The following is a 23,719-nucleotide window of genomic DNA, read 5'->3' on the forward strand; positions in this document are numbered from 1 at the left end:
CTCCCAGGATATGAACGTGTCACACAAGTATCTTTAATGTTGCAAATTGTATATCAGTTGTTCTTCGCTGTGAGCGTTGAAGAGAAGGACCTCCCTGCCTTATTTACTAACATCGCGTTTACAACAAGTCAAGCAAAGTATCCGACCCCATGTTTTATTCAGCACCTCACCACTCACTACTACAAATCGTGCCCAGGGGCACTGGCGTCACAACTAAAAGAGAAAACAAATCATAACTAAACCCACTAGATAAGCGCCACCATATGAACTCAGCCGCACAATTCCACCATGTCAGTTCAGCAGTGAGAGGCGAGTCCAAGAGGAATACAGCAGAGGAGGTAAGGAGCTAGACTAGAGCTAAACACAAGAGGAAAGGCCAGAGGAAGCCGATGAAGACAGAATGAAGCAAGGACTACGGCGATGAGTAGCATGGAGCTGTCCAGCCAAGGCTCAGATGTTCAGCCAGTGGAGCCACCTCTTGGCACACAATCCCGACCCCCAGACTGTATATTCCCGGAGGGTCGGCATGTGCCAGACTAGGAAGGGTCGGGGTTTATTACTGCTCCTAATACTCGTCATGGAAGGGATACTTGGGGCGTTCTTTCCAGCTGAAACAGAAAGAAAAATAAAATAGTAAAATAATAAATACCTAAAAAATAGTAAGGCCCCGTGCACACGAGCGGAAATTCTGCAGCGGGATTTCCCACGGAATTTCCGCCCCTGGAAGCTGCCATAGGATTGCGTTAACAAACGCAATCCTATGCAGACGGCCCGCACAGAAACGTCACTCACCGGCCGCCAGCCCCACTCTGCGCATCCGCCGGCTGCCCGGCAGCCAGCATATGAAGAGCCGGGGCCGCGGTAGAGGTGAGTGCCCACGCTGCTCTCTGCAGACGCTCGGGTCGGGTCCCGCTGTGAGAATTCTTCATCACTTAATTCAAAGTCAAAAACCTGTCAGAGAGAAGAGCAAAGAATTTATGTTCATAAAAGGCAAACGGCGCTTTAACCATCCGCGGGGCGCGAGCAGCGATCACAGAGGTCCCCAAACACATAGGAAGTAATCATATCCACACATTTTCAACATGAGGTTGAAGCCTGAAGGAGACCGTAATGCGCCTCTGACATATCAGAACAAACCAGCACTGTAAGTCACATATGGCGGCCCTGGTACGGATTATACATTTTGGGGTCCGGGGGCTTCACGCTCAGATTCTGGCCGGATAGCTCTATTAGAGCTTCCAGCATTTACTTCTCTCTTAGAAGCTGCAGTGCGCATTCTGCTCTGAGGGTCTCCTCTGCAATCACAAACATAGATTTGTTTTATTTATGATCGGCCCACAGCAAATGGACCTTTTGGCCAAGTTCACTTATGGTTCCTCTGTGGTGGATTCCCAATGAAGATACAATAAGACAGTCATGTGCTCAACGCCTAAAGGAGGGAGCCCTTAAATATCAATGCCCCTATCTAACGGGATCATGGGGATCGCTCTACTTACTTGGAAGTTCTGCTTGATCCTCTCGGGGGTGAAGCTTTTGGCAAGGACGACAATTCCCTTCTGTAGCAGATACCGCATGGCCACCTGAGCCGCCGTGACCTTCAGCTTCCCTGCCACTCTATTCTGACAGACCGCAAAGAGAAAAGAGAAAATAAGGCACTTGTTAACGGACGATGGGTGCATGATAGGTATGACAGGCAGCCGCGTAGGGTGCGCCACGAGGCCCCAGCATCACGGTCATTACACCCCCCTCTATTATATAATGACAGAAGGGCTTCAGACAGGGCGCTATAACTAAGTGGGCCACGCAGGGGGCACAATACCTAAATCAGGCTACAGAGGGGATGCCACAACTAAATGGGGCCACATAGGGAGCATAATGGCTAAGTGAGGCTACAGAGGGGATGCCACAACTAAATGGGGCCACATAGGGAGCATAATGGCTACATAAGGCTACAGAGGGGATGCTACAACTCATTGGGGCCAAAGAAAAGAGAGGTATGGACATGGCTGGTATTAGGATAGCGGTACCAACATGTTTGTACGGACTCTAATGTAGAACATGTCCTTACACTGGTGTATGCAGCTAGACTGTAGTCGTCTGGACAAGTTTCTGTCCATTAAAAGGGATTGTCTAGGGTAAGAATAACATGGCTGCTTTCTTCCAAACACAGCACCACCCTAGTCTGTGGGTTGTGTCTGGTATTGCAGCTCAGCTTCCATTGACGTCAGAGGAGATGACCTGCAATACCACACACAGCCCTATGGATAAGGGTGGTGCTGTGTATTTCTAACCCTGGACAACCCCTTTAACCCCCATTCATTGCAGCGGCCCTGGCCATGTCGCCATCCCATAGAAGATTCTAAAAATAAGTATTAAATAGCTACAATATTTATAAACACAGTAATAAATGTAATGGAGGATCCTAAATGTGCCGACAGGAGGCCCTCCCTCTAACATCACTGCAGTCACTTCATGTACCTAAAGGGCTGCCGACTCTGAGCAATCACTCCGTATTAGAATAGTCTCCTGATCTGCTCACTGGTGGTCCTGCTGCTGAGAATGCCACAATATTCCGTAATCTCTGAGTTACAAAGTGTGTAATATTCCTGCAGCACCCCCACAGGAGAAACAAAGTATTACACTATTAGTATAAAGTATATAACACAATGGGTTTCTATTAGAGATGAGTGAGCATGCTCAGATAAGTCAGCTACTCAAGCGAGCCACGCTCTTCTCGAGTAACTGCATTCTTGCCTGAGCGTGCTCGGGGGGGCGGCGGAGGGTAGCGGGGTAGGGAGAGGGGTAGAGAGAGAGAGAGATCATCTCTAGTATCTATGTAATAGATGGAACAGTTACAGGAGTTATCGGGGACTAATATATAGATGACCTCCCTTCAGGACATCAGCATGAGATTGTAGGTGGTCCGCCGCTCAAGACATCTGCCAATCAGTTGATTGAAGAGACCATGGTGCTTGTGTGAGTGCCGCAGCCTCTTCTCAGGCAGGTGAGGTTATGTTCATTGGTCATATGGCCTTCACGTGAATGGGCACGAGCTGCAATGCCAGGCACAGCGGGTATACACTGTATATCACTGAAGACCCCGAACAGCGGGATACTAGGGACAAGTTCACCAGAGACCGACACAAACACACGGCAGTAACTCTGCTTCCTTTTACTGACAACATAAATGTCTTACTAAACCTGCCAACTAACAATGACTAGTAAAATGTCCTGGCAGCCCGCCCTGAGGAAGAGGTCAGGTGAGGACAAACCGTGAACTAAAAGGAAGGAACATGAGAAAACATTCCATGCTTTATTACTCTGGAGCAAAGGGCAGAGAATTATAGTAGATTCTTGTACACAGAAAACAGTGCTATATTCCTGTACATAGGGGGCAGTATTATAGTAGTTATATTCTTGTACATAGGGGGCAGTATTATAGTAGTTATATTCTTGTACATAGAGGGTAGTATTATAGTAGTTATATTCTTGTACATAGGGGGCAGTATTATAGTAGTTATATTCTTGTACATAGGGGTAGTATTATAGTAGTTATATTCCTGTACATAGGGAGCAGTATTATAGTAGTTATATTCTTGTACATAGGGGGCAGTATTATAGTAGTTATATTCTTGTACATAGAGGGTAGTATTATAGTAGTTATATTCTTGTACATAGGGGGCAGTATTATAGTAGTTATATTCTTGTACATAGGGGGCAGTAATATAGTAGTTATATTCTTGTACATAGGGGGCAGTATTATAGTAGTTATATTCTTGTACATAGGGGGTAGTATTATAGTAGTTATATTCCTGTACATAGGGGGCAGTATTATAGTAGTTATATTCTTGTACATAGGGGGCAGTATTATAGTAGTTATATTCTTGTACATAGGGAGCAGTATTATAGTAGTTATATTCTTGTACATAGGAGCAGTATTATAGTAGTTATATTCTTGTACATAGGGGGCAGTATTATAGTAGTTATATTCTTGTACATAGGGGGCAGTATTATAGTAGTTATATTCTTGTACATAGGGGGCAGTATTATAGTAGTTATATTCTTGTACATAGGGGGCAGTATTATAGTAGTTATATTCTTGTACATAGGAGGCAGTATTATAGTAGTTATATTCTTGTACATAGGGGGCAGTATTATAGTAGTTATATTCCTGTACATAGGGGGTAGTAATATAGTAGTTATATTCTTGTACATAGGGGGCAGTATTATAGTAGTTATATTCTTGTACATAGGGGGCAGTAATATAGTAGTTATATTCTTGTACATAGGGGGCAGTATTATAGTAGTTATATTCTTGTACATAGGGGGCAGTATTATAGTAGTTATATTCTTGTACATAGGAGGCAGTATTATAGTAGTTATATTCTTGTACATAGGGGGTAGTAATATAGTAGTTATATTCTTGTACATAGGGGGCAGTATTATAGTAGTTATATTCTTGTACATAGGGGGCAGTAATATAGTAGTTATATTCTTGTACATAGGGGGCAGTATTATAGTAGTTATATTCTTGTACATAGGAGCAGTATTATAGTAGTTATATTCTTGTACATAGGAGTAGTATTATAGTAGTTATATTCTTGTACATAGGGGGCAGTATTATAGTAGTTATATTCTTGTACATAGGGGGCAGTATTATAGTAGTTATATTCTTGTACATAGGGAGCAGTATTATAGTAGTTATATTCTTGTACATAGGGGGCAGTATTATAGTAGTTATATTCTTGTACATAGGGAGCAGTATTATAGTAGTTATATTCTTGTACATAGGGGGCAGTATTATAGTAGTTATATTCTTGTACATAGGGGGCAGTATTATAGTAGTTATATTCTTGTACATAGGGGGCAGTATTATAGTAGTTATATTCCTGTACATAGGGGGCAGTATTATAGTAGTTATATTCTTGTACATAGGGGGCAGTATTATAGCAGTTATATTCTTGTACATAGAGGGCAGTATTATAGTAGTTATATTCTTGTACATAGGGAGCAGTATTATAGTAGTTATATTCTTGTACATAGGGGGCAGTATTATAGTAGTTATATTCTTGTACATAGGGGGCAGTATTATAGTAGTTATATTCTTGTACACAAGGGGCAGTATTATAGTAGTTATATTCTTGTACATAGGGGGCAGTATTATAGTAGTTATATTCTTGTACATAGGGGGCAGTATTATAGTAGTTATATTCTTGTACATAGGGAGCAGTATTATAGTAGTTATATTCTTGTACATAGGGGGCAGTATTATAGTAGTTATATTCTTGTACATAGGGGGCAGTATTATAGTAGTTATATTCTTGTACATAGGAGCAGTATTATAGTAGTTATATTCTTGTACATAGGGGCAGTATTATAGTAGTTATATTCTTGTACATAGGGGCAGTATTATAGTGAGAAGGTACAGGTCCATAAAATGGAAGAATCTGTCTCAAAATGGCCGCTAGATACAAAATGGAGCATGATTTGTTTTTATTCTTCCGAGAGCCAAGCCTGAAAAAAATCGTTATCAGAAGAAACCCTCCCACGCCCTGAGCTTTGGGAAAAGAACATTTTGTGCTGATAAGACGCTGCGATCATCCAAACTCACAAGGGAGGAATAATCATTTGAAGGACATTTCACATATTTATTCTCACTGCGCTGATTGTTGAACAAAGTACAATTCTTTGTCACCGAGGCAGAAAAGTTCCCACTGGAACAAAACTGAAGTCACTGATACAGATACGGTCAGTCAGCAACCTGTAGATATAGGATATATTGATATATTAGTCCAAATCCAGGTTGAGACCTAAACATGTCCCTATCTTGTGACTATAATGTAGGGTCTGTGATAGACTACTAAATATCTGTTAGCCTATAGTCAGTCACGACCCCTGGCATGGCAGAATAGGTCAATATATAGACCGATAATATTGATCCGCTATGACATTAGTCACAACACCAGCAATGGGCCAATGTGCAATGGAAGCACCATAGATAACTTCTTATAGGTGCACAATAGATATAGTCAAACTCTATGTGCTCCCTAATTCACAGTCTGGCCATGGTATATTCATTTAGAGATGCAGAGTGTATAGATGTAAAACACACTCCATTCACATCAGGCTGGTTCACTAGTAGTGCATTACCCCCTTACAGATAGCAGAGTGATGTCACTAAGCATAATAGCTTTATTGTCACTGATGCTTTCCAACTCAGTGATGAGATCAATTCACTGCTTAGAGTTCATAAGCAGAGATGGACACTCCTCACCAAACAGGAGGAATGAAGTATTCTTGGTATTGATCAGCATTCCTCCCTGTTGGATTATAGCTCAGTGTGGAGACCATATTACTGCTCAGAATTTGCAAGCAGACATGGAAGCTCCTCACAAGACAGGATGAATGCGATACTCTTATTGTTAATAATCAGCATTCCTCACTGTCTAAATGAGCGGGGATGAACTATTCTTGTTAAGCACAGTTCATTCCCTGCTCTAACTGCCTGCCACCAACGCGTTTCCGCAGTTATATACAGCTAACTGCTTCATCAGGGTGGTTTGTAGAGAGGACAAGCATACACAGCCTGTCGGCTGGATGGTTACCAGCATAGATGGTATATAACGCCAAAGCCACGCCCACCCTGAGTGGGGGAACGTCCCACTGGACCAATAGGCGACCAGCGGCACACACACACCTCCTGCATAATATCGCGTTGTTACGGCGGTCCGCGCATGCGCAGACGCCGCCTGAGCCCGGCTGCCAACCATTGCCAACCAGCGGAGTACGTCGCTGGATGACAAAGCAGGCATCCCGGCACCATGGCAACGGAGCGCACCGGACAGCAGGAGGGGGGGCCGTACGCCGGTATGGAGACTATATTTCCCACAGGGGCTGGTATTATTGCGACATTGTGTTCACTGTTTGGATTAAAGCACATCTCTATGAGGTATATAGGAGATCTGCAGACAGGCATATTGTGTATGTAGATGTATATGCCTGAGAGTCATTGCAGACATCGTTACTATCATTTATTACAATAACAAACTTCCAATCCCCTGAGGATGGGGGTGGAGGCATCCTGTCCAAACAGCAGATGCATGATAATTATGGTGCATTCAGGGTCCTGTGATGACACGAAGGGATTCACCAGATGCATTGGACAGTCTGTTATAAGCCAGGTAAGTGACTATGAATCCAATTACATGACATGGCTTTATTATAGAAGCACTCGCTCTTATTGTTATCTGCATTTGTGACGCTACTATTCATATAGGGGGCCTATTAGGTGGCGTGAGCGTGTTATCAACACAATAGCAGCTGCATAATATGTAACGTGCATTTAGGGTCCTATTAATGGCAAAGAACCACCAGATGCATTGGACAGTCTGTTATAAGCCAGGTAAGTGACTATAGGTCCAATTGCAGAATATGAATTTATTAGCACTTGCTCTCAACATTATTATCTGTATTCATGTAGGAAGACCTATTCGGTGGCGTAAGCGAATTCTGAACCGACGTTCATACAACCAGTGCAATGCATTTCACCATCTCTTGTGGGTCTAATGCACCAAGAGGTGTACAGCTTTAGATTTCTTGCATATAACAAAGGTACTAGATTGTCAATAGATATTATACGTGCGACAAAGACACAACCCAAATCCATGTACCAACTCCGATTACTAGTAGTATATGCTGCATTGGGAAATGATGTACAGTTTAATATCAAGAGGACAGAATGATAATATACATCATATTCAACAAAACACCTGATCTCCTCTCAATCATGAATATCGATCGAAAAAGCTGCAGATTCAAATAAACGCCACATATGATTGCTGTTCATTCAGTCCCTTTGGACTACAAGTATCCAGGCGATTTTTAGAAGCATTTCTTTCAATTCATCATTATACATATCCGTTGGATCAGATGGTAATATTTCGTAGCTAGCTCTGTCTTGGAGTATAACAGAAAACGAACTCCAAATAATAAATTTGTCATCCCGAATACTTTCATTAAATGAGCAGGCAGTGATAAGGAAGGGTTTGTCATTTATCCCCACCAATAGGTTTGATTCCTTCAATTGGACAAAAGATGTAGCATTATTTCTCCGGAAGTTACGTTGGAAGAAATATGTTGTTATACAGGACAAAAAGAAATGTAGCGAACTAGGATTGGAGTATAGAGACATTGAGATGATTAAATTGTTGGAAGAACTTGAACAGGAGGGCACCAAGGATCCTAGTAAGGGCCCGTTCTCCCAACTAAAACCTAAGAATACCACCTCCCCCCCAGTGGTTGACTCGGCTTGCATTGACATTTTCGAAACTATGGTCAACGATGAACTTTCCAATCTTGCCAAACGGAAAAAGTTCAAATATCAGAATATGACCATAGCAGAGAAAAAGGCCCTGTTAACCATTGAAAAGGATACCACCATTGTCATTAAACCATCTGACAAGGGGGGGAACGTTGTGGTAATGGACCGTGACCTCTATCGAGATATGTGTCTTCGTATACTCCAAGACAGAGCTAGCTACGAAATATTACCATCTGATCCAACGGATATGTATAATGATGAATTGAAAGAAATGCTTCTAAAAGCCAAAGAGGAATCCCTTATTACTGAAAATGAATTGCGGTACCTTTACTCTTCCACACCACAGATCGCTACGTTTTATGGTCTACCGAAAGTCCATAAGGGTCTGACACCACTTAAAGGTCGTCCTATAGTCTCGGGGATAGACAACCTGAGTCAAGGAATCAGTAAATATCTGGATGTACTATTGCGACCGTTTGTTGAGGCCTTGCCCTCTTACATTAAGGACACAACTGATGTCCTTAGGAAATTAGATGGGCTGACACTATCGGCAAATACCAAACTAGCGAGCCTCGATGTAGAGGCGCTGTATAGCTCTATACCTCATCAGGGCGGACTACAGGCCGTTGAGTTCTTTCTTAGCCAACGTGGTACACATCTAAAAGCACATAACATCATGCTGCTTCAATTTTTGTCATTTGTCCTCAATCGAAACTACTTCCTGTTTGAAGGGAAGCACTTCCACCAGCTCAGGGGTACGGCTAAGGGGAGCCCTTGTGCCCCCAGCTATGCCAACCTATACCTGGGCTGGTGGGAGGAAACATCTGTTTTCAGTGAGACAAATGAAACGTGGCTTCCGTCCATAGAAATGTGGATTCGTTTCATAGACGACATATTCATTTCAAATTTGTCGCTAACTTGAATAAAAACAATCTGGGCCTATTCTTCACGGCCGAGATACATCCAGAGTCAATTGTATTCCTTGACCTCAGAATATCAAAACTGGAAAATGGTAGCCTCGAGACAACAGTGTTTCGAAAACCTACGGCAAGGAACACGTTACTCCGCTGGGATAGTCATCACCCAGTCCCACTAAAAGGTGGGATCCCAAAGGGACAACAAATTCGGGTACGTAGGAATTGCTCCTCCGATAATGACTTTCTACTGAAATCAAACGAAATGTCTCAACGGTTTATTAATAGAGGCTATCCCCGAGAGGTGGTGTCGAGAGCGAGTGAACATGTGATGAATATTGATAGGGATAATCTCCTTAATAAGACCAACCGACCTAGTGGTGATGGAAAGGTTAGGATTTTGGGTACCTATGATGACTGCTCCAGGGAGGTGAGAGGTATCCTGTCTAAATATTGGCATATCCTTCATCGTGACGCAGATATTTCTGAACATTTATCAAAAAAAACCCTTATTACTTACAGGAGGGGAAGAAATTTGGGCGACCGGCTAGTCCATAGCCACCTAACCTCTGTGACATCTCCAACTACGTGGCTGAACTCGGAACTACCAAAGGGCTCCTATCCCTGTTCGGGTTGTAAGGCCTGTAAGTACATGAAGCGCGGAGCAATATTTACCAGCTCATCCACAGGCCATGAATACAAAATCAGGGAATTCATCAATTGTAGATCTACCGGTGTTGTCTATAAGGCAACTTGTCCCTGCCCCCTCGACTATGTTGGCAAGACAATTCAACAACTTCGCAGACGTGTCTTGGGTCACATCGGCAACATAGATCGAGGGGAGCATACAAGTCTGGCCACACATGTCCGAGAATGTCACAACAATGACCCCAAGGTGGTTAAGTTTCAAGGGTTGGAGACCATTAGGGAAAATGGAAGAAGAGGTAACCGGGACCGGAAATTACTTCAAAAGGAAGCCCAACGGATCCATCGCCTGGATACTTGTAGTCCAAAGGGACTGAATGAACAGCAATCATATGTGGCGTTTATTTGAATCTGCAGCTTTTTCGATCGATATTCATGATTGAGAGGAGATCAGGTGTTTTGTTGAATATGATGTATATTATCATTCTGTCCTCTTGATATTAAACTGTACATCATTTCCCAATGCAGCATATACTACTAGTAATCGGAGTTGGTACATGGATTTGGGTTGTGTCTTTGTCGCACGTATAATATCTATTGACAATCTAGTACCTTTGTTATATGCAAGAAATCTAAAGCTGTACACCTCTTGGTGCATTAGACCCACAAGAGATGGTGAAATGCATTGCACTGGTTGTATGAACGTCGGTTCAGAATTCGCTTACGCCACCGAATAGGTCTTCCTACATGAATACAGATAATAATGTTGAGAGCAAGTGCTAATAAATTCATATTCTGCAATTGGACCTATAGTCACTTACCTGGCTTATAACAGACTGTCCAATGCATCTGGTGGTTCTTTGCCATTAATAGGACCCTAAATGCACGTTACATATTATGCAGCTGCTATTGTGTTGATAACACGCTCACGCCACCTAATAGGCCCCCTATATGAATAGTAGCGTCACAAATGCAGATAACAATAAGAGCGAGTGCTTCTATAATAAAGCCATGTCATGTAATTGGCTTCATAGTCACTTACCTGGTGTATAACAGACTGTCCAATGCATCTGGTGAATCCTTCGTGTCATCACAGGACCCTGAATGCACCATAATTATCATGCATCTGCTGTTTGGACAGGATGCCTCCACCCCCATCCTCAGGGGATTGGAAGTTTGTTATTGTAATAAATGATAGTAACGATGTCTGCAATCACTCTCAGGCATATACATCTACATACACAATATGCCTGTCTGCAGATCTCCTATATACCTCATAGAGATGTGCTTTAATCCAAACAGTGAACACAATGTCGCAATAATACCAGCCCCTGTGGGAAATATAGTCTCCATACCGGCGTACGGCCCCCCCTCCTGCTGTCCGGTGCGCTCCGTTGCCATGGTGCCGGGATGCCTGCTTTGTCATCCAGCGACGTACTCCGCTGGTTGGCAATGGTTGGCAGCCGGGCTCAGGCGGCGTCTGCGCATGCGCGGACCGCCGTAACAACGCGATATTATGCAGGAGGTGTGTGTGTGCCGCTGGTCGCCTATTGGTCCAGTGGGACGTTCCCCCACTCAGGGTGGGCGTGGCTTTGGCGTTATATACCATCTATGCTGGTAACCATCCAGCCGACAGGCTGTGTATGCTTGTCCTCTCTACAAACCACCCTGATGAAGCAGTTAGCTGTATATAACTGCGGAAACGCGTTGGTGGCAGGCAGTTAGAGCAGGGAATGAACTGTGCTTAACAAGAATAGTTCATCCCCGCTCATTTAGACAGTGAGGAATGCTGATTATTAACAATAAGAGTATCGCATTCATCCTGTCTTGTGAGGAGCTTCCATGCCTGCTTGCAAATTCTGAGCAGTAATATGGTCTCCACACTGAGCTATAATCCAACAGGGAGGAATGCTGATCAATACCAAGAATACTTCATTCCTCCTGTTTGGTGAGGAGTGTCCATCTCTGCTTATGAACACTAAGCAGTGAATTGATCTCATCACTGAGTTGGAAAGCATCAGCGACAATAAAGCTATTATGCTTAGTGACATCACTCTGCTATCTGTAAGGGGGTAATGCACTACTAGTGAACCAGCCTGATGTGAATGGAGTGTGTTTTACATCTATACACTCTGCATCTCTAAATGAATATACCATGGCCAGACTGTGAATTAGGGAGCACATAGAGTTTGACTATATCTATTGTGCACCTATAAGAAGTTATCTATGGTGCTTCCCTCGCACATTGGCCCATTGCTGGTATTGTGACTAATGTCATAGCGGATCAATACTATCGGTCTATATATTGACCTATTCTGCCATGCCAGGGGTCGTGACTGACTACAGGCTAACAGATATTTAGTAGTCTATCATAGACCCTACATTATAGTCACAACATAGGGACATGTTTAGGATTTGGACTAATATATCAATATATCCTATATCTACAGGTTGCTGACTGACCGTATCTGTATCAGTGACTTTACCCAAGCATTCCCCTTGAAATGCATAGAAAATTTGAATAGTATTTAGCTACGCAACCTTTTTACATTTTTTATATTATTAAAAGTTAAGTTTTACTAATCAGTGGTTCCCATCAGTGACTTAAGCACAATTCTTGATGTTTTTCTAACCCAATGAGATTAAAGCCGTGACTAATGACGTATTCCTTTCCTGTATTGAGAAACGCTATGAAAAGTTAATAAAGATTCAGTGTACGCGCCTTAAAGGGGTTGTCCCGCGGCAGCAAGTGGGTCTATACACTTCTGTATGGCCATATTAATGCACTTTGTAATATACATTGTACATTAATTATGAGCCATACAGAAGTTATCAAAAGTTTTTTACTTACCTGCTCCGTTGCTGGCGTCCTCGTTCCCATGGAGCCGACTAATTTTCGCCCTCCGATGGCCAAATTAGCCGCGCTTGCGCAGTCCGGGTCTTCTGCTCTCTTCAATGGAGCCACTCGTGCAGAATGCCGACTCCGTGTAGCTCCGCCCCGTCACGTGCCGATTCCAGCCAATCAGGAGGCTGGAATCGGCAATGGACCGCACAGAAGAGCTGCGGTCCACGGAGGAAGAGGATCCCAGCGGCCATCTTCACCGGTAAGTATAGAAGTCACCGGAGCGCGGGGATTAAGGTAAGCGCTGAGCGGTTTTTTTTTTAGGTCCCTGCATCGGGGTTGTCTCGCGCCGAACGGGGGGGGGGGGGGTTGAAAAAAAAAAACCCGTTTCGGCGCGGGACAACCCCTTTAAGCAGAGTGGGCTGTATACTTGCCGCGGCTCATCTCTACGTATCTGTGGGATCTAATTACTATAAATCATATAGTTTTTGGCCTCTCTGATACATCCAGGTACACACTAATTTGGAACCCAAGGCTTGAAAGGTTAATGTGACCAGTCATGTGTAACGGTCCTTAACAATAGTTATTATATTCTTGTACATAGGGGGCAGTATTATAGTAGTTATATTCTTGTACATAGGGGGCAGTATTATAGTAGTTATATTCTTGTACATAGGGGCAGTATTATAGCAGTTATATTCTTGTACATAGGAGGCAGTATTATAGTAGTTATATTCTTGTACATAGGGGGCAGTATTATAGTAGTTATATTCTTGTACATAGGAGGCAGTATTATAGTAGTTATATTCTTGTACATAGGGGGCAGTATTATAGCAGTTATATTCTTGTATATAGGGGGCAGTATTATAGTAGTTATATTCTTGTACATAGGGGGCAGTATTATAGTGGTTATATTCTTGTACATAGGAGGCAGTATTATAGTAGTTATATTCTTGTACATAGGGGGCAGTATTATTGTAGTTATATTCTTGTACATAGGGGGCAGTATTATAGTAGTTATATTCTTGTACATAGGAGGCAGTATTATAGTAGTTATATTCTTGTACATAGGGGGCAGTATTATAGTAGTTATATTCTTGTACATAGGAGGCAGTATTATAGTAGTTATATTCTTGTACATAGGGAGCAGTATTATAGTAGTTATATTCTTGTACATAGGAGGCAGTATTATAGTAGTTATATTCTTGTACATAGGAGCAGTATTATAGTAGTTATATTCTTGTACATTGGAGCAGTATTATAGTAGTTATATTCTTGTACACAGGAGCAGTATTATAGTAGTTATATTCTTATACATAGGAGGCAGTATTATAGTAGTTATATTCTTGTACATAGGGGGCAGTATTATAGTAGTTATATTCTTGTACATAGAAGGCAGTATTATAGTAGTTATATTCTTGTACATAGGGGGCAGTATTATAGTAGTTATATTCTTGTACATAGGGAGCAGTATTATAGTAGTTATATTCTTGTACATAGGAGGCAGTATTATAGAAGTTATATTCTTGTACATAGGGGGCAGTATTATAGTAGTTATATTCTTGTACATAGGGGGCAGTATTATAGTAGTTATATTCTTGTACATAGGAGGCAGTATTATAGAAGTTATATTCTTGTACATAGGGGGCAGTATTATAGTAGTTATATTCTTGTACATAGGAGGCAGTATTATAGTAGTTATATTCTTGTACATAGGAGCAGTATTATAGTAGTTATATTCTTGTACATAGGAGGCAGTATTATAGTAGTTATATTCTTGTACATAGGGGGCAGTATTATAGTAGTTATATTCTTGTACATAGGGGGCAGTATTATAGTAGTTATATTCTTGTACATAGGGGGCAGTATTATAGTAGTTATATTCTTGTACATAGGAGCAGTATTATATTAGCTATATTCTTGTACATAGGGGGCAGTATTATAGTAGTTATATTCTTGTACATAGGCGGCAGTATTATAGTAGTTATATTCTTGTACATAGGGGGCAGTATTATATTAGTTATATTCTTGTACATAGGGAGCAGTATTATAGTAGTTATCTTCTTGTACATAGGGGGCAGTATTATAGTAGTTATCTTCTTGTACATAGGGAGCAGTATTATAGTAGTTATCTTCTTGTACATAGGGGGCAGTATTATAGTGGTTATATTCTTGTACATAGGGGCAGTATTATAGTAGTTATATTCTTGTACATAGGGAGCAGTATTATAGTAGTTATATTCTTGTACATAGGGGGTAGTATTATATTAGTTATATTCTTGTACATAGGGAGCAGTATTATAGTAGTTATCTTCTTGTACATAGGGGGCAGTATTATAGTGGTTATATTCTTGTACATAGGGGCAGTATTATAGTAGTTATATTCTTGTACATAGGGGTCAGTATTATAGTAGTTATATTCTTGTACATAGGGGGCAGTATTATAGTAGTTATATTCTTGTACATAGGAGGCAGTATTATAGTAGTTATATTCTTGTACATAGGGGGCAGTATTATAGTAGTTATCTTCTTGTACATAGGGGGCAGTATTATAGTAGTTATATTCTTGTATATAGGAGGCAGTATTATAGTAGTTATATTCTTGTACATAGGGGGCCGTATTATAGTAGTTATATTCTTGTACATAGGGGGCAGTATTATAGTAGTTATATTCTTGTACATAGGGGCAGTATTATAGTAGTTATATTCTTGTACATAGGGGGCAGTATTATAGTAGTTATATTCTTGTACATAGGGGGCAGTATTATAGTAGTTATATTCTTGTACATAGGGGGCAGTATTATAGTAGTTATATTCTTGTACATAGGGGGCAGTATTATAGTAGTTATATTCTTGTACATAGGGGGCAGTATTATAGTAGTTATATTCTTGTACATAGGGGGCAGTATTATAGTAGTTATATTCTTTTACATACGGGGCAGTATTATAGTAGTTATATTCTTGTACATAGGAGCAGTATTATAGTAGTTATATTCTTGTACATAGGAGGCAGTATTATAGTAGTTATATTCTTGTACAGAGGAGGCAGTATTATAGTAGTTATATTCTTGTACATAGGAGCAGTATTATATTAGTTATATTCTTGTACATAGGGGGCAGTATTATAGTAGTTATATTCTTGTACATAGGAGTATTATAGCAGTTATATTCTTGTACATAGGGGGCAGTATTATAGTAGTTATATTCTTGTACATAGGGGCAGTATTATAGTAGTTATATACTTGTATATAGGGAGCAGTATTATAGTAGTTATATTCTTGTACATAGGGGGCAGTATTATAGTAGTTATATTCTTCTACATAGGGGGCAGTATTATAGTAGTTATATTCTTGTACATAGGGGGCAGTATTATAGTAGTTATATTCTTGTACATAGGGGGCAGTATTATAGTAGTTATATTCTTGTACATAGGAGTATTATAGTAGTTATATTCTTTTACATACGGGGCAGTATTATAGTAGTTATATTCTTGTATATAGGGGGCAGTATTATAGTAGTTATATTCTTGTACATAGGAGGCAGTATTATAGTAGTTATATTCTTGTACATAGGAGCAGTATTATAGTAGTTATATTCTTGTACATAGGGGGCAGTATTATAGTAGTTATATTCTTGTACATAGGGGGCAGTATTATAGTAGTTATATTCTTGTACATAGGGGGCAGTATTATAGTAGTTATATTCTTGTACATAGGAGGCAGAATTATAGTAGTTATATTCTTGTACATAGGAGGCAGTATTATAGTAGTTATATTCTTGTACATAGGGGGCAGTATTATAGTAGTTATATTCTTGCACATAGGAGGCAGTATTATAGTAGTTATATTCTTGCACATAGGAGGCAGTATTATAGTAGTTATATTCTTGTACATAGGGGGCAGTATTATAGTAGTTATATTCTTGTACATAGAGGGCAGTATTATAGTAGTTATATTCTTGTACATAGGAGGCAGTATTATAGTAGTTATATTCTTGTACATAGGGGGCAGTATTATAGTAGTTATATTCTTGCACATAGGAGGCAGTATTATAGTAGTTATATTCTTGCACATAGGAGGCAGTATTATAGTAGTTATATTCTTGTACATAGGGGGCAGTATTATAGTAGTTATATTCTTGTACATAGGGGGCAGTATTATAGTAGTTATATTCTTGTACATAGGAGGCTGTATTATAGTAGTTATATTCTTGTACATAGGGAGCAGTATTATAGTAGTTATATTCTTGTACATAGGAGGTAGTATTATAGTAGTTATATTCTTGTACATAGGAGGCTGTATTATAGTAGTTATATTCTTGTACATAGGGAGCAGTATTATAGTAGTTATATTCTTGTACATAGGGGCAGTATTATAGTAGTTATATTCTTGTACATATAAGCAGTATTATAGTAGTTATATTCCTGTACATAGGGGGCAGTATTATAGTAGTTCTATTATTATACATAGGGGGCAGTATTATAGTAGTTATATTCTTGTACATAGGAGCAGTATTATAGTAGTTATATTCTTGTACATAGGAGGCAGTATTATAGTAGTTATATTCTTGTACATAGGAGGCAGTATTATAGTAGTTATATTCTTGTACATAGGAGGCAGTATTATAGTAGTTATATTCTTGTACATAGGGGGCAGTATTATAGTAGTTATATTCTTGTACATAGGAGGCAGTATTATAGTAGTTATATTCTTGTACATCGGGGGCAGTATTATAGTAGTTATATTCTTGTACATAGGAGCAGTATTATAGTAGTTATATTCTTGTACATAGGGGGCAGTATTATAGTAGTTATAGTCTTGTACATAGGGGGCAGTATTATAGTAGTTATATTCCTGTACATAGGGGGCAGTATTATAGTAGTTCTATTATTATACATAGGGGGCAGTATTATAGTAGTTATATTCTTGTACATAGGGGGCAGTATTATAGTAGTTATATTCTTGTACAGAGGAGGCAGTATTATAGTAGTTATATTCTTGTACATAGGAGCAGTATTATATTAGTTATATTCTTATACATAGGGGGCAGTATTATAGTAGTTATATTCTTGTACATAGGAGTATTATAGTAGTTATATTCTTTTACATACGGGGCAGTATTATAGTAGTTATATTCTTGTACATAGGGGGCAGTATTATAGTAGTTATATTCTTGTACATAGGGGCAGTATTATAGTAGTTATATACTTGTATATAGGGAGCAGTATTATAGTAGTTATATTCTTGTACATAGGGGGCAGTATTATAGTAGGTATATTCTTGTACATAGGGGGCAGTATTATAGTAGTTATATTCTTGTACATAGGAGGCAGTATTATAGTAGTTATATTCTTGTACATAGGAGCAGTATTATAGTAGTTATATTCTTGTACATAGGAGCACTATTATAGTAGTTATATTCTTGTACATAGGGGGCAGTATTATAGTAGTTATATTCTTGTGCATAGGAGTATTATAGTAGTTATATTCTTTTACATACGGGGCAGTATTATAGTAGTTATATTCTTGTACATAGGGGGCAGTATTATAGTAGTTATATTCTTGTACATAGGGGCAGTATTATAGTAGTTATATTCTTATACATAGGCGGCAGTATTATAGTAGTTATATTCTTGTACATAGGAGGTAGTATTATAGTAGTTATATTCTTGTACATAGGGAGCAGTATTATAGTAGTTATATTGTTGTACATAGGGGCAGTATTATAGTAGTTATATTCTTGTACATATAAGCAGTATTATAGTAGTTATATTCCTGTACATAGGGGGCAGTATTATAGTAGTTATATTCTTGTACATAGGGCGCAGTATTATAGTAGTTATATTCTTGTACATAGGAGGCAGTATTATAGTAGTTATATTCCTGTACACAGGAGTCAGTATTATAGTAGTTATATTCTTGTACATAGGAGGCAGTATTATAGTAGTTATATTCTGGTACATAGGGGGCAGTATTATAGTAGTTATATTCTTGTACATAGGGAGCAGTATTATAGTAGTTATATTCTTGTACATAGGGGCAGTATTATAGTAGTTATATTCTTGTACATAGGGGGCAGTATTATAGTAGTTCTATTCTTGTACATAGGGGGCAGTATTATAGTAGTTATATTCTTGTACATAGGGGGCAGTATTATAGTAGTTATATTCTTGTACATAGGGGGCAGTATTATAGTAGTTATATTCTTGTACATAGGGGGCAGTATTATAGTAGTTATATTCTTGTACATAGGAGGCAGTATTATAGTAGTTATATTCTTGTACATAGGAGGCAGTATTATAGTAGTTATATTCTTGTACATAGGAGGCAGTATTATAGTAGTTATATTCTTGTACATAGGGGGCAGTATTATAGTAGTTCTATTCTTGTACATAGGGGGCAGTATTATAGTAGTTATATTCTTGTATATAGTGGGCAGTATTATAGTAGTTATATTCTTGTACATAGGGGGCAGTATTATAGTAGTTATATTCTTGTACATAGAGGGCAGTATTATAGTAGTTATATTCTTGTACATAGGGAGCAGTATTATAGTAGTTATATTCTTGTACATAGGGGGCAGTATTACAGTAGTTATATTCTTGTACATAGGGGGCAGTATTATAGTAGTTATATTCTTGTACATAGGAGGCAGTATTATAGTAGTTATATTCTTGTACATCGGGGGCAGTATTATAGTAGTTATATTCTTGTACATAGGAGCAGTATTATAGTAGTTATATTCTTGTACATAGGGGGCAGTATTATAGTAGTTCTATTCTTGTACATAGGGGGCAGTATTATAGTAGTTATATTCCTGTACATAGGGGGCAGTATTATAGTAGTTCTATTATTATACATAGGGGGCAGTATTATAGTAGTTATATTCTTGTACATAGGGGGCAGTATTATAGTAGGTATATCCTTGTACATAGGGGGGCAGTATTACGTCCTGCTCCGCTTGCATATTCTATAGTAGCTAATTAGCTACTATAATGTATGCAAAGTTAATTGCTCAAAACTGTAGTTTGAGTGCCTTTAGAGCGATCATCTGTCAGTGTAAATGGTCCTTTACTGATCCTCTACCTCTCAGACCTGCAGTTTTCTCTTCACAGCTGGAATGGTAACTTTTTGATTTCTTGCCGCATTAAGTTGCACTTGATATTTGCTTCCTGGACTTGAACTGTGTTAATATTAAAAATAAGTGAGGTGTTCCCCAGCTCGTGACTGGAGTATACATATATACATTGTGAGTGTAATATAATATTTATCATTTCTCAGTGTGCACTACACGATGCAGCTCCTCACCTTCAAAATACTTGTAACCTTGTTTTGTCTGATTCTGGTCTGTGGATCCCGATGTGCCGCTTACATTCTATTCCTATCACATGTAGTGACCCAGGATACTTGTTCTTACCAGCCCTCGGCTCTGCTGGACCCCAGCACCGAGTATCCCACCAGCACAATGTCGTGACTCTTGCAGAACTCCAGTAATTTGCTCTGATTGAGGTATATGTGACATTCTACCTATATAGATATAGAATGGATCGTTACTATGTAGAACAGTGAATACCTTGTGTGACAATATAGAGTATTAACCCTTTAAGCCACACCTCTACATGGTTCTGTTTGGTATTGCAGCTCAGCTCCTCTGAAATGAATGGGGTTAAACTGTAATACCACAAGCAGCCTGTGGACAGGTGTGGCGCTGTTTTTGGACATAAGCAGCCATATTTTTCTGGTTCTGGACAAATCTTTTAAGGTCCCGGATATTTTGGGGCGACTTATCTCTAATGGTAGGGATTTTCACCCGGTTGCACACTGGTTTGTACTTCAGTCCTGGCATGCTGAGAATCCGCTCCAGCTGCCTGCGGTTAATGGATCGGACGAGCCCGGCATCTTTGCACGCTTCCAAAGCCTAAAAATCGTGGTTACATAATCAGAGAGATGCTCAACCCAAAATGGAGTCGCCCATCAACCCTCCGATGATCCGGTCCTTATAACTTACCTTCCACGTATCCCGGATATCTGTGTTATGGAAAATCAGCTTCCCGTTTTCATCTTTGGGGTCGGCATCATCTCCAGGCTGGAGGAGAAAAAGCACTGAACTGGGTTACATCACATCTTCTACTCTAGTCACATCCAGATCTGCATTTCTACCAAACCTTGAACTCCACTGGCGTGTGGATAATGAGAGATCCATGTAATCCAGTTGGAGATCCTTCAGAGATTTCTCCAGGGCGGGTCGGACCCTCTCAGGTGTGGTTAGTGCTCCAAAGCTGGAAAACAAATGAACAACTTCATTACAGCAGAAGACCGTTGCCCCCTAGTGGCCATGTTAACAAGAAGAGAGGTGAAACAAGAATATTTTGATTGGTCAGAATTAAAATGTCCTACCTTCCCGGTATAAAACATGTCTTCCCTCTTCACCGTCCCATCAGCAATCTTCGCTCTAATGCCTTGGCCGACCTCAGGCGCCCTCATATATATATAAAGGCGCAGTCAATGTGGCGATATCCGACCTCAATGGCCAGCTTGGTGCTCTCCACCGCCTGTTCTTTGCTGTACTGTGTGTAATAACATTGTCATTCAATGACTTATTGCTTAAAGGGGTTGTATAGGGTTAGAGAAACATGGCTGCTTTCTTCTAAATACAGCGCCACCCTTTTATGCAGGTTGTGTGTGGTACTGCAGCTCAGCTGCCATTCAATTCAATGAGGCTGAGAAGCCATACCACACACAGCCCTACGGACGTGTTAGACAACTCCTTCGACTAACAATTCCCTTGTACAAGTTCACTGTCTGAATAGCTGTGCCACTGAAGATTGTTGGGTGGGCGAGTAAGTCGCCCGCCATGGTGTCCAGACCCATGGGCATGTGTCCTGCCAATCTCTCTGTAGTTATGCCCGTGTTCAACAAGATGCAAATTAGTTGTTCTAATCACTAATTGTGACAATCACAGAGCTGGTTACTGTAGCTTCCCCATAACAGTCCCATAATCGTCCGTCACTGGACCTCCACAACCTATAATGGTGGGCACAGTGTCCCTCTTGTAATAGCCTCAGCAACAGTGCGTCCCCCATAGCAGTGCAGATTATAATAATTCCCCCGTAACAGCGAAGATTACAGGGTATATTGCGTCCCCCATAGCAGTGCAGGATATATTGCGTCCCCATAACAGTACAGGGTATATTGCGTCCCCCATAACAGTGCAGGATATATTGCGTCCCCCATAACAGTGCAGGATATATTGCGCCCCCATAACAGTGCAGGATATATTGCGTCCCCCATAACAGTGCAGGATATATTGCGCCCCCATAACAGTGCAGGATATATTGCGTCCCCCATAACGGCTCCTCCCACAGGAGCGCAGGTGTATTTGTGTGTGCTTAAGCGCTGTATTTTTGCAGTACAAGCGATGCTTTTTGCGTGTATCGGCGTGTTTTGCTGTCCTTTTCCGCCCGCAGGGAAGGCTCGTCGGCCCGCCGTGAACAAAGACGCAGCACTTGCACTGGCTAGTTAGTCCATTGCGTTCTAGGAGTCTTCTTTTGCCGGCAGTATTGCGCAGCGTATTGCATGCACACTTGTGCCCCCCGCAGTGCCCTTTGTGGAGCGTTCTGTGGGGTATTTTCCCTGACCGAAATGCACTGAATGAGTTCTATCCTCTGCGTATTGGGCGTGCGAATCCGCCCGTGTGAAGGAGCGCTCACAGCGCCAGTCACAGCGCCAATAACAGCGCCAATCACAGCGCCGGTCACAGCGCCAATCACAGCGCCGCAGCCATCATGGTAATGCTTACAGTGACAAGCTACGATAGACTGCACTGAGAAATCGCTGGAAGCCGTTGTACCTCCCATCAATACACCCGGGGGCGATGGGTTCTGCCTTGTCGGGTAACCCTGCAGTTGGGTGCAGCTGGCACTAATGCCACAGGTTTGCTGCTGAGCTTGGTGCAGTTCTGTACTCACCGATGGCGGGGCGTAGGTGCCAAATCCAATCACTGGCATCTTATGCCCATCGTTCAGTACAGCACAGGAGTCCGGCTTGAGTGCCATTGTGCCCTGTGCCCGGGTGATGTGTGCTGGAGGGCTGCTCCCATAGATGAGAGCGGTGAGACCTCACTGTAATAGTGCAGTAAGCTCCAGGAAGCCCTGAGACATTGCAGGTTTACAGCATAAAGCCATCCGAAGACGGGGGGCTCCTGCTTTAGTTATGGGGTCCTCTGTGCAGCCTGACAGGTAGTTAACCCCTCAGTGACCAAGCCTTGCTGCACTTTAATGACCAACTAAGTTTTCCGCTTCTTTTCATAGTGGCCTTCCAGCAGCCATCGCTGTCTGATGCTTTGTTGCTGCGGCCACATGAGGGCTGGTGTCAGCGGACAAGTTGTATTTCCAATCATGTTTGGGTATATATATATATATATATATATATATGGTAATAGTGGAACTCTTCTTTTATTCATCTTTTAGGAGGATTGGGGGGGAAATTAATTCGGCATTTTGTTTTTTGGACATCATTCTTACAGCATTTAGTGCGCAGAATAACTCATGTGCGGACGTTCTCCTCCGGTCGGCGCGGTTCTGGCAATGCCGCGTTTATACGTTACTCGAGACAACACCACGCGGTACTCGAGTCTATTCCATTTCCTTCCCCGCATTTTTAGCGCCATTTCTAGCCAATAGACATGCAGGGAAGGCATTACTGCTTCGTGCTGTGATGTGCCAGCCCTCAGCCCTCCAACAGCAGTGAGTGGCTGTCGGGATCAGGTGACCGCCGAGTATATAAAGTCCCGTCCACGGCTCGCCTCACACACGCTGGGAGAGTATAGGGATAGTGCTGCTGTTGCTATAGGGACAGTGTTAGAGTAGGATCCTGTCTACAAGAACCCCAACGGTCCTTCTTAGGACTACGCCTCATTGTGTGCATTACTGTTGTGGCTGGCTGGAAGCAGTAGTGCACCAAGTTTTTTTTTAAGCATCTCGGGCTGTGCAGGCCATTT

At 41.1% G+C, this 23,719-nt stretch overlaps 1 pseudogene; it reads right to left on the minus strand.

The window, feature by feature from the left end:
• Positions 1-138: 138 nt before the first annotated feature.
• On the minus strand, positions 139-22,775 carry LOC136610952 (aldo-keto reductase family 1 member C1-like; annotated as a pseudogene).
• Between the last annotated feature and the right edge of the window lie 944 nt (positions 22,776-23,719).

This window comes from Eleutherodactylus coqui, chromosome 2 (assembly GCF_035609145.1).
Source record: "Eleutherodactylus coqui strain aEleCoq1 chromosome 2, aEleCoq1.hap1, whole genome shotgun sequence".
NCBI classification, from domain to species: Eukaryota; Metazoa; Chordata; class Amphibia; order Anura; family Eleutherodactylidae; genus Eleutherodactylus; species Eleutherodactylus coqui.